Source organism: Apteryx mantelli, chromosome 13, assembly GCF_036417845.1.
Source record: "Apteryx mantelli isolate bAptMan1 chromosome 13, bAptMan1.hap1, whole genome shotgun sequence".
In the NCBI taxonomy this organism is placed as follows: Eukaryota; Metazoa; Chordata; class Aves; order Apterygiformes; family Apterygidae; genus Apteryx; species Apteryx mantelli.
The window spans coordinates 476,496-492,270 of NC_089990.1; the positions used below are offsets into that span (position 1 = coordinate 476,496).

Genomic DNA, 15,775 nt, shown 5'->3' on the forward strand with positions numbered 1-15,775 from the left:
TGTGATGGCTGGGCAGAGTTTAAGACTAATATTGAATGAACATTAGTATGGTGACAATAAATTGGGGTGGTTATCTGTCTGGGTCAACTCCTTTGTTGAGCATTTGAGTTTTAAATCTGCATGCTAGTTTTTTCCTTATTCAAGCTGATTTTAGTGATCCTAAATTACTCTTAGCCTGTCTTACCATTCATACCTCATCATTAATGGAGAAGCTACCTTTGAAAGAACTTAGTAGAGTTTGGGAATAAATTGTGTGGGGCGGGCAGCACAATATCCAGATTGACCACAGAAGCATCCAAACTATTTTGTTGCTAAATAAAGCTCGAGAGAAAGGAGGATGAACAGTGGAGGGAAGGGGGAAACAGAGAAGCAATATGCACATGTGAGATACCAAACTTACCAAAGCATTGGTCTCAAAAACAAATGATTAATTTAGTCATAGACTATTCTGGTGATATAAGAACTGGACAGGTGGTTGATGAAACAACTTTTACTGGAAATTAATGTTTATGGTGTTTAAATTTGGTTACAACCTGTCTTGGAAATCAGTTTGTTTATTTGCACCTATTTTGGGAAAAGTAAATCTATTACTTAACAGGTGTTCTTTGTAAAACTCATATCCTCTGATTTTCTTGAAGATGGGCTTAATGCTATGTTCTTTAAACCAGTGGAAGAAAGAGAAATAAAGTCAGTCACCTATCCCCCACTGAGCCACAGATGAAGAGTAAAGGAATAAGCTGGTCTTTTGGGAGAAGATACAGGTAAAAAACCTCTTGTGTAAGGGACAGTTAAATAGGTGTGATACTGCTGCTGCTGACCATGTTTAATCTACCCCGGAACTGGGCATAGGAGGAAAAAATTCTCTTCATTATGGGTCCTGCTCTCTTCCTAGAGTGAGTGGGATTCACAGGCTGGAAGGTTCAGTGTGAAACTTCAAATTGTAGATGTGATAAATATCAGGTTTTACTATTGTTTTATAAGGACCCTTCTGGGAAATCTGCTTTTGGCTGGATTATGTGATTTCCCTTAGGTGAAGCTTTATAAAGGTTTGATAAAACTGGTTGCAATGTTCATTAGCCAATGATTTCCCTGAAGGGTGATCATTCTTCACCGTATCCAATTATTGTCAACAATGATTCAGGATATAAGACAAGATCACTTATTTCACCTCTTTCAGAAACTCAGATCACTGTGAAGATAAGTCGTCATGTTTGATCACATTAAAAGCATGAAGACCAGTTACAAGGCTCGCCTTAGAAGCGGAGGAGATGTGAAGAAAGGAGTCCTGAATGATTATGCTCAATCATGGTAATACAATTGGTAGAAATGCCAAAGGGCACCAGTTTAGTTAAAATAATGCTTAATCTCTATGTACATGGGGACTATAAGGAGGCAGCTGGCATCATGAGTGCTTAGACAAGGCTTTAGGAATAGAGCTTTTTGGTTTTCTAAGAATTTGAATATGAGCAGGTGATCTTGGCATTTCCCACTGTATTACACACGGCACTTCCATTTTTACCCAAGGGAACATCAGCTTTGCTGATTTAAAAAAAAAAAAAAAAAAAAAAATCAAATCAGAATTTGGTGGATTTCAAATAGGTCAAATGGAACCAAGATTTAAAATCCTTCTTGTTCCATTTTGTTCAAATAAAACTTGATCAAACCAAATACCTTCTCAGATTTTGCCCATCTTTAATCAGTCTTACAAACAATAATTCAATAATAATCAAAAGCTATATCCTGATCCATACAACTACTTCAATTGGACTGTGGTTTCTGTCAGCTTTTAGCTGTGCAAGCATGATGCATTATAACTTTTGTGTTAATTCCTTCCTTTTAGGCTGCTTTTTACTGTTTTATTTAACTGACTCACTAAAACCCCATTGTGTTATTACTGCTTCATGAGAGCTGCTGTTTTACAGATTTCATCCCTCTGCTCCACCAAAATTCATCTGACTGACTACCTCTCCAAGGATCTCCTGCTGCTCTATGCACTCCATTTGGACTGGTTCTTCAGGTGATTTGTAATGTCAAGCTTTATTGCCTCTTCTCTGTAAATTGTGAGTCTTTTAAAACAAATATGCTATAATTTTTATAAGTGAGGTGGGGTGCATTGACAATACATCTGGATCCTGTGAAGATTTGGAAAGTGTGTATTGGCATCAGGGAAAAATGAGGTTCATCTCAGTTGTTAGGTGCCTATTCATAACCAGGCACTTCATTTAGTTGAAATGGTTGGAGTGATTAGAATCAGATGATGTTTTTAATGGAACAGGCCATGCACGTGCTCTCATAGCGTCCAATAAGTCCTTAAAACACATATTTAGAGAAATCAGGGCCAATGATTTATGCCATGAATGCTGCCCAGCTCTTGAGGATCCAAATAAATTAAGAATAAAAGTAAGGGTTTCTTTCAGTCCACCTCTTACTGAGACTGCAGTAGCTTCTAGGTCATTGTCTGACCTCTTTTTGAAGCTAGTGCCTTTTACATGAATTGAAGGAAGTGCTCTTCTTGCAAATATATCTCACCTGGCATTCCATTTGCCTTCTCCCTCATGATTCCTCAGCAGTGAGCATAGTTTGACTGGTTTTTGTTCCCCCATCCGAAAAAGCAAATGTATTGTCCTTGCCTCGGGTCAAAACTTTCTTTTCACACCTTGGTGTCATTTACTTTGAAACACCTGCAGCCACATACAAGGAAGCATTTAATCTAGCTCTGACCCTGGAGGGAGAACCTCTTGGACAGTTGAGGGCTCTCTTCCCTCATCTTAAAACACCACTCTATTCCCTGTGTTTTCCCTTACCATTTCAAAGCTCTCAGAAGATTTCAGATAGCATATGTAAATAGTAGGCTATTGCTGTTGCTAATTGGTATTTTCTTACTCAGTCCAATATTTCTAACAACCAGCTCTGAGCAAGAGATTTGAAATGGAGTGTAAAATGTATTCTGCATTATTTCTTGTTTTCAGCCCTAAATATGCTTAGCTAAAGGACAGCTGTGGATTGCTGGGCTGAACTCAGAAATCATGAGGAAAAAAAAAAAAGGGTGGGGGGGAAAGGCTAACATTCAGTGAAGTAGAAATGGCAGTATAAGTCTAAAGCAGTAAGATCTGTTAGGTCCTGAGGTCTTCCTTCTCTGAGGCTTTTTTTTTTTTTTTTTTTATTGAAATCTCTAGATCTGGGCTAGGATTTTCATATAAGCCTTAAGAAGCTAGTCAATCCCTTTAGATTTATAAGGATTTTCCTTAGAAATTGAAGTCCACATTCTGTTGACATCACTCACAAGGAGATAAATGGGGGAGAATTTTTCTCGGCATGTATGCCCCATTGTTTTTGTTTAATACCAGTATATTATATAAAACCAAAAATGCCTAATAGTTTGCACCAGGAGTTATGAACATCTGAGAGCGTTTAAAGGTCTCATCAATGTTACCAATTCATGCTCACTTGCTTTTCTGACACCTCAGCTTTCTGAGCTGAGTGGATTCTTATTTCATTCTCATCAGCTTCTTTGGCCATTGAGATGATATGAATAAGATATATGAAGATATGCCTGGAGCACAGGGGATGCATGCTGTAATAGCAACAACCTGACGTGTTGCATGTGATGACACCAATTAATCATTATGTTTATCTGCTCTGAAGGCCATAAGCAGCACACAAAACCAATATAAATTATCCATTGTGCTCATTTTTCTTTATCTTGTAAATGCTCACAGGAACACCTTGTGTACACATATCTCACTTAATTCTATATATCTTCTATCTTACCTATATTCTATATTCTTTCCACTTAATTCTATACATCTTTGCAAAGTGGAACAATTTTTTGAATAACAAGGTCAGTGGCCCTTCCTCCATTTGTCTTATCTGTATAAAACTTGTATAACTCCACTGATTTCCCTAGAATGTCTTTATTAATTTTGGAGAGCAGACTCCATAGACAGCATAACAGAGAACACTCCCTCCCTCAGGTGAGCAAACTGCATGCTGTGCATATGTGTAAGCTTTGGAGTCAGTGACATTCCTGTTTCTTTTTAATAACTGTTAGAAGTAGTTTTATAAGTTGTCTGAATGTTGCAAGATTATAGACAATCTTGACTACAAGCAACGGAATTACACCAGGACTGACCAAAGTCAGGGGCTGATTTTAAATCTTCGGCTATGTATTGCATGTTGTCATGCTAAGGCATCACTCTTCAGGCTGCCAGACGACAAAAAATGCAGTGCTGTGTTCTGCCTCTGTCAGGCAGAGTGTGAAGCTTCCCAAACCACCTTCTCCAAAACTTCTAGGTTTTGCCTCTGTTTACCAAATCTTATTGAGAAGAACCCATACTATACTTTCAAGGTGAGTTCATCAAGCATAGTTTTTCTGAGGAGTTTGCAAAATACACACATTCACCCCTCATCAGCCATTCACCCTTGATTTCCCAGTCCTTGCTCCCAGATGACACTGAGATTGCAAAACTGACTGTTGAGATGCAGCTGCCTTAGAGAGAGGGTGTAGGGTAAACAGCTCACCTGTGAATGTACAGAGCCAGGCAGAGGCTGTGTGATTCCTGCCCGGCTCCAGTGCAGGGTGAAGCACGTAGGAGGCAGACAGATGAGAAGAAACGTGAGTTAGGGACAACATGGGATTCTCTACCTGCCGTGTAACACATTTACATGTGGTCACACAAAACATAGGGAAAATCTAGTCACAGCAAGTCTCCTTCAGATTACTACGACTCCCGTTTTGAATCTTGCAGAGTTAGTTGTGGCATTATTTTGTGATTGATTTTAAACTTTTAAATAGTCCTTTGAAAGGAAATACCTCATCAGCATCTATTGGTGGAGAAGAGATATTTCCTTTCCTTTAGCGCTTCATGTACAGTGAAGAGTCCAAAATTCCAACAAAGTGTTGAGATACTGTCTCACAATACATCTGTAGGCAAGTGGAACACCATTTTGTTTTAAAAAATTGCTTGCTCTTGGGCTTCAAGAGTTTTTATTGATACAAAAATGTTGGTCTAGGATGTGAAAGATTTTCCTAGAATCTTTTTGGCAGGGGCTGTTGAATGGTTTACCAGAGGCAGATAGGAGGAATCTTACCCCAATAACTCATGATCCACATCTGTTTTATATAGATTAGGTTATTTTCCAGACTTTATTTAGCTCCTTCTCATTGTTGCTGCTTTCTTTTTTGCTTTTGGAAGTGAAGTGACATCTTCACAAACTGAGGAGTTTAGAAGAACTTCAGTTTTCTCTTTTATTTATCCAAGTGAGACTAGATCCAAACCAGCTGCTGTTTTATGGTCCTGTGCTGTAACAAATAAAGAGCCATTACCAACTGCTTTGTTGTTATCCTAGGTTTAGAGGATAATATTCCAAAACAGCAATTATCACTATTTGTTTTGGATGCAACAGGTAATTTAATTTTGCGTCATCCTGGTCTATTAAGAAGTCTTTCTTGTATAATAAAAAGAGTGTGTTGGAGACCACAATGGTAGAAGGAGCTTGACTCTTACTTGGATTACTTTTCAAATGGATATCCTTAAAAATCAAACCCTTCACAAGACCAACTAAACAAACTACAACATGTACAATGCTGAACGCCACAGCCTCAATCTCAAATGTTTCATTCGAGATTCTGGCTCAGACTGCTTCAGATCTCTATGTTACATACTGATGTCAAGAGAGGATGTAGCAGCACCTCGTACATCAGAGGTTCTGCTCTCATACTGATAATGTTGTTCTTGTCATAGGAAGGGAATCTTGGAGGACATGGCAGAATATTGTATTTCTTGTTCAAATTCTTCAGTGCAGGAAAAGACAGATTTTGCTGCTGGGAGGTGTATGCGTGTATTTTTGTCTGTGGCCTGCAGAGAAACAAACACTGCTTATGATCCCAAATTGTTAGCCCTCTTCACTAGCAATTTTCTGTATACTGAGTGGTATTTCTCCTGTTTAAAGTCTATGGGCACTCGGTGCATCCCACACATATGTCCTTACCATTCTGTACTCAGTGGGGAAATATTTGTAAGAAGATTTGATTGAGGAGCAGGTTCATCAGACATTGCATTCTTAATGAAAACAGTCACTGTATTTGGTTTTCTGGTTGGTAGATTCAGCAGGCCCTAATATTCATCGTGGACAGGGAAGTGTCCTTCCTGCCTTTTGAGACAGGCCCTTGTAAGCTAACATAGAGAGCCCTGCCAATGCCAAGAGTGGATGTGAAGAGTAGGAACTGGACCAAAAGGCTTCGTGACTAGGAAGAGAACATCAGCTTCTAGGGGTGTCACTACACTTCCGTAACAGTCGTTCATGGAAAACAGAACCAATAACACTTGGTTTCCTGTTGATTCCCTGGCCTCCTCACCTCCAAGCTGTATCAGCTCTGTCTAGCTCTCTGACAGGCTCTACAAACTCTCTACAGAAACCTCACACACTCCCACCGTCCTCTTCCATAGAAATACCTCCAGCTCTTCCCCTTCCATTTCCTACCTACCTTTTCTGCCTGATCAGCTAGACAAGTAAGGGTACATTGCTGCAGCCCAGCCAACTCCTTCGTGGCAGAATGGATAGCAGATGAGTTCTCCCTACCTTTTCTTCAGTGGGTGTGTTAAGAGGGTCTTTCTCCACTACCCACCTTATTCTCACAATGTTTGTAGGAAACTCATGTCTTCAAGACTTCTAGTCCATTGTCAAATTTGATTGACTTTGGCAGACCAGTTACTGGCATGGTAGGGACAGCTGCATATGTGCATTATACACAGTCACATAAGCCTCATTTCCTCAGGAGTTCAGGCCACCTGTTGAAGATAACATCAACCTTCCCATCTTTCAGGAGAAAACTGTGGTAGCAGCTGTGGTGATTTTAAAGTGATAACATTTAATTAAGTATTTTTCTATCTAAAGATCTGCAAATGCTGTGTTGATATTTATTCATTAGATACCCAACCTTTGTGTCTTTGTGCCCACACTTATATTCCATCAGAGGGCCATATCTGCTTTCTGGAAGAACCACTTTCTGCCTAAAAGATTAAGTACCCTTTCCCATGTCAGCAGAGTAGACGATCTGTGAACTCTTGATGGCTAAGCTCTCGGTCCTTATATAGCTATTACTTAAATTAGAAGTTTAAAATCTAGATGATGAACCCCACATTCATTCACTTACCTACTTTTTAGCTCTGTCCCACAGTACAGTATGGAAAATCAGGCATTTTTCTCACATGCTCTTTACTGCTTTGCAAACATAGCGAGTGTTCCTTGGCTCACCTGGAAGCCATACATATTTATTCTGGCACTTGCTTTTAGATTACTTTCACTTCATGCAGAAACTAGTGTCATTTACAAATGTTCAGGGAAGCTTGAGAGCCTGCAGTTTGTTCTCAGTCATTTCAGCCCAAGTGAGACTGCAAATGAACATGTCACAAATAATTCCCCTTGCTAAGAGCTATGTAACAAGTTGTGAGCTCTTTCTTTGCTGTTAAGAAGTCTTTTAATAGCTCAAAAAGCAATGGCTTCTGTGACTCTTCCCTGTCAACTCAGCCCATACCATTTCCAGGTGCTGTCATGGTGTTGCTGTATAATTGGACTGTGATTACAAGGCACATGTTCTAACAAGCACTATGTACATTTCCAGGGTCTGACAGTCGTTCAGATTTCATGGTGCTTGTCATTAAAACTGAAAGTGTAGAAACTGCTTATTACCAAGATTAACCATGGAGTTTTAATTTTCTGTTTTATTAGTTTATGTGAGGAAACAATCTTTTCAATGTGTCATCTATCTGTTTGGCACTTTATAGCTAAAACACATGAAAGAGATTTACAGGCTCTGAAGACACAGAAATAATTTGCTTTATTACTGCTAAGTAAGCCCCTCCCTGGCATTCCCTAGTAATGTGTTACACCGCTACTCAATTGGCCATGACAAAATGTGATTAGCTAAATCTGCAGTGTGATTTGGAGAGACAGAACAAAATTACTTGAATGAATGTCTGCATGGGCTTTGAAAGGGCCCTCCTAGGCAAATGAATAGTCTGTAGGAGCTTTGGTCAGAAAGCTTAATTGCAGTTCATCCACATGGCTTTCAGGTAGCCATCTCTTAAGCAGTTATTTTAATTTATCTCATGTCTCCATGAGAGACTTACGTGATGACATACAATTCTGTCTACCAGCAATGTGTGGTGAGATACCAGCTGCAACTATCCAAAACTGCTAAAAATCCGTGCTTGGAAAGAGCCCAGGATCCTTGTTCGTTACAGAAAGAAAGTAAAGATTCCTACAAAGTGCTCAGATACCAATGAATGGCTTGCGAAGGTCAGGTCCCTCATGTACCATCATAGCTTGGTGTTCAGCCTAGTCCTGAGGAATCTTCTAGGTCTGGCAGGTGGAGAGCCAGTTCCCCTACGCTTAAGTAAGTAAAAGCAATCTACTCTTAATAAGATCACGCTCCAAGAGAGAACATACAGACTGATTTCTGCAGCTAGTCAAAACATTCCATCACTTTATACATACATGCATTGTTTCCAGGTGTCAAGGAACGGGATAAAATTCAGCCTTGTATTAGCTTAAATATTGAGGAATGTGCTGTAGAAAAACTATTTTATTCTTTTTCTGCCTTCCAGGCAGCTGTGTCAGAGCAGAGATGAGGGAGACTGCCAAATTCCCTGTCTTCCATTTTTTGTGACACTGAGTGAAATACAAGCGTTGATTCCTTATGTCATGTAGAGTGGCAGTATCTTTATCAAGATCACTCAAGAGGTAAAAATACAGCTTAGATAAGAGTGTAAACCTTGTCACATGCTCTGAGGTCTTACAAACTGCTGCTTTATCTTTATATGCTTTTTACATATGTTTTCTCTTCTATCTTGTCTAATACTTAAATAAAAATCAAGGCAGGCAGAGATAAGAAGTCTTATATGTTATTCTGCATTAACAAGTGCAAGATATTTCCTGGCAAGTATGTTTTGTTAAGCACAACTATATACTGGTGAGGAGGGTAGCTCAACTACAGGTAGGCAAAGTTGGGAGGGGAAGATTCCCGTGCCAAATGAATCTGGACAGTGTTAATTTCTTGCCTACAATGAAGCGCTTTGCTTTTTTAGCCTGCTTTTAAAAACAGGAAAATGAGAAATGTATGTGTTAGCTCTTGGTTTCTGCAGTATTACACCCTCTCACATTCCTAGCATAGGGCAGCAGCTCCCCCTGACTCCCTGACTGTGCATGCTACACATAGCAGCTCTCTTTTGGGGATGTGCATGGTATCTATGCTGAGACTGGCTGAATGCTGGGGGAAGAGAGAGACAGGGCTCAGATGTCTCGGCTGAAATCACAACCATATGTTCCTTCCCTGTTGCCTGGGAGAACTGGATTCCTAGTTCTGCTACGGACTTTGTGTGAGTCACTCACAGGCGGTAACCAGCAGTGTTGTCTTCATTGTAAGAGTGCCTGGTACTGGGGCTGTTTTCTGGAAGTGCTTAATGCTTACAGCTGCAGCTCAAGGTGATGAACACTGCGCTTTGTATATGGTGACAAATGTCACTGAAAAGCCCACAAGGTTAATAATGTCAGAGCTGGAATAGCTCATTCTCTGAGCACTATCAAATCGAAGACCTGACCTTGTAGACCAGGTAGTCTTCTTTTAATATAGGTTTTGTTCCATAAGAAAATAAGCATTATATCCATTATGTTACTCTAGCAGCCAGAAGGTAAAAGCAGATTGCTGCTTACCCCAGACATTCAGCCAGAAAGCATAATTTTTAGTCATTACTAACCATCCAAATAACATTTAGGGAAAGTCATCCAAAGGCATCTGTAATGGATGATTCTGGTCCATGACACGACTCTACCAAGTAGGCCCCATTCTAACCAGGAGGAGCCCCAGCTATTCTGGGATGGCCTCTTCCACAAAAGCTCCACAACGCTTCTCATTCCTGACTTGCAGCACCCAGGCTCCAAGCCAACATCTGCTGGTCTTGAAGCATCGACCTTCTCTCCTGTTTGTCAGAAGTGTGTGGTGGACCACCTCATTTTGGAGCTACAGGTCCAACTATTGTTCCAGTCTTGGATCACCCCTGTTCGGTGCTTTCCAATGAGCTATCAAGACATCTTGGTTCACACAGATATTTCTCACTATCACTCTGAGACATGTTTTACATTGCTGTCAAAACATTTAGAACAGACATCAGCACACCTTCTAATTCCTGCATTTCTGCCCGGAGAAGTTGATTGCATACAAAGTAGAGAAAAATCATTGTTGATTGAGATGCTAATTAGTAACAGACTGGCCAAGCTGGAGACTACAAATTCAGAGCTTCACTTTTTTTTTTGCCTTCGCTTGGCCTGCTTTTCACTATAACAGAAACAGCACTAAAACAAGTACAAATCCTAAACCAAATATTTGTGCAGAAGTTCTTTCTTTGATTTTTTTTTTCACATGCATGAGAGTCAGTCCTCTTGCAAATTTGGACAGCTGCTTAGGACATGATTTTTGTTGCTATACCTTGCAGTGATTTTAGCTGTTCAGCATTTGCTCTAAAAGTGCACTCCCTGATACGTGTCAAGGCACAACCGTGGATCATGGGATAAAAAGACATCTTTTGTTTGCAGGCTTCAGAGACTTGTTGTTTTGTTTCAGGTTGACTCACAGCAAATGTTCCAAAGTGACTCAGAAAGAGAGCTGATATTTAATTATAAAGACATTCTGTACTAGCATCTAAGATTTAGCAGCTTAAGATGCTGCTGCTGCTAATAACAACTTTGCTCTGATAGCCACTTTCATTCAAGAATCTCAGGGTTGTGTAAGCATTTGCCTGTTAGGTTGGCTGAAGGGTTTTTAAAAAGTGCCAGACTCAGAACCCTCTGCCCAGCCTGGGAGAAGTTTGGATATGATCCAAGGCTACTTTGCTTCAGATTGTCTGTGATTAAAAATTTGTAATACTTCCTGGAGGTAAGATTTCTATGCAAATTGGAAATACTCTGGAGGCCAACCACATAAAACCTTTTTTGGCCAGTGTTAGAGATGCTCTTGTTTTGAATGCATGAAACTAGACAGCCTGTTCCCAACCAGATTATTATTTTTAATATTTTATGGGGCTAAATTTTGGGAAACTTCAGGAGAACATAGACAATGAGAATGCTATTCATCTCGAAGGGATCAGGATTAGCTCATGTGGTAGTGAACTAAAGACAGAAATAAATGTTTTCATCTCTGAACTACTTATGTGAAATAGGCTGTGTCTCTCTAAATTTTGGCTTAGTCTTTGATCAGCATCTTTCCAGCTGAAACAGCGAGATTCAGATGAACGGCTCCAAGTCTGAGAGCGGAGTATTGTACTACTGAAAAAACATCTTTTTTTTAGGACTGGCACTTATGCTGTTGTTAATGCAGTCACAGCTATTCTTGGGTTTGAGACAATAAACAAAGCTTCAGGTGCTCGTTTTATGGAGGTGAATAATTAACTGGCAGTCTTATAAAAGAAACTTTCCTTTATGGCAAGCAATTCATCAAGCGTTCAGGCTGCAGGAGAGCTCTTTCAAAGTAAATCACAGGGTCCCTATTTGTTTGAAAGCAAATTCTTGTCTCTCTCATGATCTTGAAGAGGCCTTGAGCCTGAAAGGTGATGTATGCAATGGGAAGAAGTAGCTTGTGACTTCAGCTAGTTCTGTTCTTTTTCCTTTCTTATTCCTCTTGAGTATTAACTCCAAAAAGGGAGTACCGACTCCCTTATCTCCTGCTGCTCTGAGAGGCAAAACATTAACTGACATGGTAGAGTCACCATGGAACTGCAAAGTAGAAATGTAATTAGTCAAACCAAAGAACTAAAAAGTGAATGGCTTAGATTATTTAATTCCCCAAAATCTTATTTCTTCCTGTCCATTTTAAGACAGCTGCAATTGCTGTATTGTCTATTGATGAAAAAAGGAAATATAAAATGTCAAAGAAGCATTCTGTATTCATTTAATGCCTGATTCTTTCTAACCTAAAGAGAAGTTCTTTAGTTTAAGAAACCAGCAGCAGTACAGAACAGAAGAGAGAAAACTTAAAAAACTGTAGGCGGTGTTGGAAATCTCCCATGTAGGAACTCTCCCATGGATTTTGGATTTCTGTTCAACCTTTGACTGTAAGGAAGGAGGTAAGGAAACATCATGGCTTTGTTTCTTCTTCTTTTGCTATTCTTTCCTTTCAAGCATTTCTTCAAGGCTGAGATCCTCTTAAAGTTCTAGACACTATAATAGTCTTAGTTGAAATTACTTATCATGATCGCTGCAGCCCCAGTGGCATCATTCTTATTTGATTTTCACTAATTTTAGAGAAATGAATGATACCGTCATAAAAAAATGTTTCTGAAGGCACACGACTGCTCTGAATCATAAAGCAGAACCTTTAGGGTAGTATGGCTTTCCTTAATATGTGCTTTCCTTTGCACCAATGAACTTGTGTTTTCAGTGACTCAATCCTTGGTCTTTCAAAAAAACACAACAAAGAAAATGAATGACTTTATCTAATTTTCAGAAAAATTTCCCCTTTATCATTATATTAATTACTTTCAGGACAGTGGGTAGTTCAGAGTTTGCTAATGGCTCTTGCTGCTAAGGTGTTCTCCTACTGATTCACAGAGAACACAACATGAAAATGTTCTTCCAGTCCCTTACTTATTTTTGCTGGACAAGGTATAAAGGAGCTTCTGGGATATTTTTGCGTTCATGCTCTTGTAGAACATGTTACAGAGAAATAGATAAACACAGGTGCTTAACTGTTTTTCCTTCACTCACTTCCAAGAAACTCTCCTCGAATACTTGTGTGCTGGGAGAGAAAAACAAGACCAAATCATTTCTATTCCACTGATCACCAGCAATTTACAGTATTACCAAGCACTTCCAAGCACAAGTTACTCAGAACTTAAAAAGAGTTTCAAGAAAATTTTTAAAGAGGAAAGTGATTCACTGGGGAAGAGTTTAAGATAGGGGAAGGTGATGTTGGAGAGAGTGTAGAAGTGACTGGATGGGTAGAGACTCACGTGGTGTTACCGTGACCCAGGAGTCAGACTTCAAAGGCAGATCAGAGCAGTGCTGGACGTGGATTTGACAGTAGCATGGAAATAGGATATTGATTTGGTGGTCAGGTTTCCTGCGTCATACAGGATGAATCGGGTAGGCCCAATTCCTTGAAGGAGTTCTTGTGCCTATATCCTATGGGATCCACTGGATGGTGGTTGGAGAATTTCACCTTTATTTCTCTAACGCACAATGCCTAGAGCTAGCTTGGGAGAGGCCTTGAACACAAGGCCCTCTGCCTCTGGCACAGACATGCATTGCTAAGCTTGTCTGGGTACAGTGGGAACCAAGCTCACTGCCCAGGTGCGCTCAGGGACCTGCACTGGTGTGTTTGGAGTGCTTGCTTCTCCTACTCCTGCACGCTTCGGGCTCCTTTCTATGTAATTGTGGTTTTCTTCTTGGGACTGGCCTTAAATAGAGACACCCTGGTGTGACTCAGTTGTGGACCTTTGCTTTCCAGGGACAACATACAGAGAGTAGAATGGAGGCAATGCCACAAGCACTCGGACCAACAACATTTGAGAAGGAAGAGCACAGCTCTGGAATGGAAGGGGAGGGCACATCTGTGCACTAACATCTCCTATACTTAATCATTTGTTTGGATTCAGGCTTCTGCCACAACCCACTCTGAATTCTTCTCCTTTGGTGCAGATGTTTGATAGATGTTGGGTTCAACAAATCAAAACTGCAAATTCAAAAGCTCGGTGGTCCTTGCTGTTAAATCTAGCACCACTGTGCCTTGAAAAATGAATTCACCTGTCAACAAACAGACAAATACAAGAGGTATAATTTGTTTTCATGAAGGTGTTAGCTAGTTTAAAACTATTGGCAACACACCAGCCGATTATGTAGAGGAAAACACATCCACATAGTTCTTTGGAAAATGGTCAATTTCCCAAGTGCAAGGTGGACTTGATGAGATGCCCTAAGGTGTGAAATTGAAAGAAGGTTTCATCAATGCAGAACTGGCACAACTGAGAGCTGAATCAGGCCCAGACATTTAGAATCTTTTCTTGAAAATACTTTTATCCAGCAATTTTTATATATACACCCTGTATTTACCCTGTAATCATGCCTGTACCACATCACCACATCAGACTGCTAGTACTTATTTGAAGACATCAGAGCTATTCCTCTAGTTCAGATAGCAGGGACATGTACTTCTAGTGTTCAAAGATTCCAGCCTTGTTTTTCCTTCGGCAGTCCTGCCTGTAGTTAAACAGCCACTGTTCAATTTTGCCATTGGGTCCTATGTCTGTAAGAAAGGCATGCTTATAAGAATGGAGTCATCAAATGCATAGGAAAAGATACAATTGCTTCTTAGAGATGAAGGTACATGAGATAGAGTACCAATCATAGATTCCACTTTTAGATCTGTGCAGTCCTGCCTCTGCTTGGTGTAGTGCCTGCAAGATTTCTGTTCACTTCTCGGGGCAGGAGAAATTAATTCAAGACTGGTTCTGAATGTCAGCCTGCCACTGATGCCTCTCATAAGGAATGACTTACATTTTAGCTAGCTCTTTTGCTTGAGTTCCCCCAGTTAGGCCCGTACTGAAACTTTTGCTAGCTTTAACAGGAAATATTGGACCTTTACATTCAGATCTTTAGGAACCATCTCAGGGTAATCAATGATAAATTAAAAGAAGCTGATTTAGCTCAACTTACTTAATAAGTTATCACTTAGTATTTAATTAAGATTATTGAAAACAGTAATGAAATCATCACAGCCCAGTTAATTCAAATTGATACTGCTAATAGGCTGTGAGTCATCTTCCTCCTGCTGCTTCACCATGATCACAAAGTATCTTCAGGCAGGCTTTTATCACTTGGACTTTGAGACTCTGGAGCTGCTTGACACAGGGTTCCCTCCTCCTTTCCTGATGAGAGATTTCTGGTAGTGCAGGATTTTGGTTTGTCTCATTTACGTGAGCTGTCTCCCTAGATATGAGAGAGTAAGGAGGCAAAGAAGAGGAAACCTTGGATAAATTTGTCTTTCACATCCTACTTGCAATGCATAGGGAAGGTAGCTCCTGTGTAACTTTATGTAACAAAGCAATTTTAGGAGGCTTTGGCTTATTGTCCTTGTACTGTAGTAACATCTCTTTGTGCTGCTGATACAGCTATGGTTCCGCTGCACTCCAAAATGGATCAGCAAAAGATATGGGGTGTTAAAAAACCTTCCCTTTCATCAGGGTGCACAGGTGAAGTGGCAAGTCTTATTCCTGGAGTTGGTTTACAGCTCCTTAAAGAGATGTCTAGGCACAGATTGGAAGGCACTAAAATATAGCTGGGAGATGGTCAACAACCTCTTAAAATCACCTGGCTGCCAGAGAAATTGTCATGTGGAGCTATGTCCTATGTGGCTCAGCATTCCTCTCGCCACCCACCAGAGCACCGTGTCACAGAGACAGGCAGAAGGGCATTTTTGAAGACATCCTGCCTAATATTTCTGTATCTAACAGACCCTCAGTTTTCGAGCACCAAAGTGAACAACACTGACGTAAAAATTGCAGTTTGGCAAGCAAGTCATTTCAAGCACAGAGAGTCGGAGAAAGCTATTTCAGGAAAGAACTCTTCCTGCTGATGATGCAATTATCTCCATGTGTCACTTCACAGGAGAGTGAGTTTTGCCTTAAGGAGTGTGTGGTGTCACTATCCCTAAAATTTTGGGTATCCAATGGAGATGGAGGGTTGCACAGATCATTCAGGAAAATGAACAGAGCATCTAACCTTT

The 15,775-nt window shown here is 40.2% G+C and overlaps 1 long non-coding RNA gene across 1 annotated transcript; it reads left to right on the forward strand.

Annotated features, from left to right (window-relative positions):
- Positions 1-627: 627 nt before the first annotated feature.
- Positions 628-2,112, forward strand: LOC136993293 (uncharacterized). Its single transcript, XR_010885579.1, has 3 exons — positions 628-761; positions 1,178-1,308; positions 1,923-2,112. It is a non-coding gene; the product is annotated as an uncharacterized lncRNA (long non-coding RNA).
- The last annotated feature ends 13,663 nt before the right edge of the window (positions 2,113-15,775 follow it).